Raw genomic sequence first — 3,181 nt, 5'->3', positions numbered from 1 at the left:
GACAAGAATGCAGAAGGTTTTCTCCTTTGAAGTTAAAAGCTTCCAAAACCAGGCAACAGGGTGGAAGCTCAGCAGTAGCTTTTTACTGTGTGTGACACTAAAAAAAAAAAAAAAAAAAAAAAAGGAGCAAGGTTAATGTTTTAATATTTTGGTACATGGAGAACACCGTAAAGCCAAACCATAAGTGTACCCTGCATAATGTTCCTATGGCAACAGTTATGTGAAGTTACATAAAGTAACATGACAAAGAAACCACATACTTTTCCTGTATCTGGCTTTTTTTTCCTCTTTTGTCCTTTGGCTCCAAGATTTGGTGTCTTGTCTTTTGTCTGATGAATAACTCCGGCATAAATGTATAAAAGGAGTTTAAATGTTGACTGCTGTACCTTGATTAAGAGCTCCTGAAGCAACAACTGCCTGAACTAGCTAATATGCAGTAAACAGGGGGAGGGCAGTTCGTGACAGCTTCAGGTTAGAGCTATGGAGAAGCAGACTGCACAACTGCAGCAGCATTAGCTCTTTCTAATTGGGGGAGGTCTAATTAAGCTACCTGAGCCGAGATCCAATTTCCACTCCCCCCACTTACTTACATTTGACTGAAACTCACAGAAGGGAACTGACAAAATACCTCCTTAATTTAGGGTGGCTCTCAAGGGAAACCGCCTTTTAATGGAGTAATACGCATAGTTGTAGCATACTTTACGAAACAATCTATTTTGCAGTTGAAGGTTTTTCTCTCTGAAAATTTACACCTGATAATTTAAATTACTATGCCTAAAGGTAGGAAAAAGAGGCCTTTTACTTACAAGAGCGGTTGTAACACATACTGTAAAATTGAACCTTAATCTCTTAAAAAAAAGAAAAATCAGCAATTGCTTCCCATATATCTTGGTAAATGAGGAGCTATACAACAGTATAGTTTCACACTTTATTTTTGAGAAAATCTCCAGATTTAAGCAACAGGTCTTAATGATAACTGAAAACATTAATATTGCAGTGGATTTACATAGAACATCACATTTTTAACAATGATTGATACAGAGTATTTGTCATGCAAATCACTTGTGTACATCAAGTAATACTTATATCAATACATATCTGTACAGTATTTACATTTTATATTTAAACTCTAGCTAGAAACATTTTCCAAGAAAATATAGAAATGAAACTGGTAAGCCACAAGTCTTAATTTGTAGCATTTGGTCTACAACAGACCTAGCTTTTCCAGCAAGCATATCTACATAGATATGTAATAAATTTAAAAAATATGCATTGTTTTTATATATGAAGCATTATAAATGCTGCTCAGTTTACAAAGGTTCAGTTTTGTACCAGTTTAAAACAGTTCAAAATGTTAAGTGTCGTAGAGCTTATTTTGTCAGAATATTGTAAAATTTAAGTCAGTCCAGCTGAGCTTAAGTATTATATACAGTTCTCTCCCTAGATTGCACTGGCAACGTGGCTGATGTTAGTGGCCAAATAGTTTAGACACTGAGCGAAGCCATGCACGTGGCAGAAGCAGTATTGGCTCTTGCTGGCCCCTGTAGTTGTAAAGGGCAATGTTAAAGAGCTGAAGAATCACGCAAGTTTCAGTGCAACAGGAAGGGAGACGTCTGTTGTCCCCAGGGGACTTTTCCTCAGCATGGCCAAACCATAACAGATACTGCTTTAGGCCACCGAGCAGCTAGTCTTAGTAGCTACCCCTGGACTTGAAGCCCAATAAGAAGGGAAAGGTCGAGAGATTTTTCTTCACCCTCATGGATAGTACCTGATTTGGCCAAAATTTTCACAAGCCACTTTGTTTTACTGGCCTCGTGGCCAGTGGAAATTTTGGGCCAGTTTCACTCCCTGTTAATACTGTTACAAAGAACATTTGAAATCAAATATTATCACACACAAGAATGCTATTCCATTTGCTTTGGTAAATTAAATAGATATATTGAGCACCACAAATAGCTGTTTAAGATGTCGCATTTTAATGCTAAGAAATAATATATTTCCTGCTATAATATCCTCAGTTACATGTTACTCTAAATAGTTATTTCTGCTGGATATAAGAACCTCAAACTAAATACAGCAAATGAACTCTCAAGGCATTTCCTTCATGCTTATAGGCAGACATCCTCACCTGGTTAAATAAATAGATTTTCTTGAAGGTGATATTTCAGAAGATAAGAATTGATACAAAAGTGCTTCATGGCCTATTAATGCTTTTGTAATCTCACATTTCTCCAGAAATACTTTCTTTGCTGCTTTTCACCTTTATGCTCATTAGTACCACTGATTCTGGCTTATCACTATTGGCATTACAAATCTACTTGTCCAAAGCTAAAACTGATGTATGTATGCATTGCTTGAAAACAAAACTTGATGTTGCGGAACAGAAGACTCAAAACAAGTGATGTTAGCAGCTCTATAATCACGCTGCTTTGCAAACATAGGACATACAACTTAATTAGTTTCTGTAAAGAGTTTAAGTGTGTTCCATTAAGCAAAGATGTCTCCACACTGATACTTATTCAAGGATTCTACCTCCTTTGGTTGAGTTTTACTCCCTTGAAAGTACTTGGATTTGAACATTCATCCAAGCAGACTGCAATTCCAAACACTCTGGGGAAAATTTAAGGTGTAAAAAAGTTTACTTTGTTCTTTTCCTCTCAGCCTTTCATGCAAACATGCAATAAAGCAAAACATTCACAGGCTGACACCCCATGCAAAACTAGGCAAATTAGTAAGACGGAACACTGAAACAGACTCTCCCTTACAGTTGAAAGGAGGTTTGAAACAGATCAACTTAGTAAGTCTGTGGTTTTGCAAGGGCAGCACATTTCCCTATAACGTATCCAGAGATACTTCTGTAACTCCAACAAGCAAAACTACCTTGACAAAGTACTGGGTCTCAAAGCATTCATTGGCACAGTAGGCACGGCTCAGGTTCAACAAGTTTGTGAAAAGCTGAGTACTAACAGAAGCAATAGGGTCCAAAAAAAACACTTTTTGCCCCCATTCTGGAATTAGGGGCTTTACCTTAAGAATGGTAGGTGTGCTATCAATAGAAAAGCATTGTAGTAAGATCCACCGTAGCAGTTTACACATTACTGAAAGACTATCTGTAGGACCACAGAAAGTTCTTCCACAAATTACGGGGGGGGGGGGGGGAAAAAAAAAAAAAGAGCAAATT

This window comes from Haliaeetus leucocephalus, unplaced genomic scaffold (assembly GCF_000737465.1).
Source record: "Haliaeetus leucocephalus isolate CR32 unplaced genomic scaffold, Haliaeetus_leucocephalus-4.0 Scaffold295, whole genome shotgun sequence".
NCBI lineage: Eukaryota > Metazoa > Chordata > Aves > Accipitriformes > Accipitridae > Haliaeetus > Haliaeetus leucocephalus.
Note: the sequence above shows the minus strand (reverse complement) of the source record.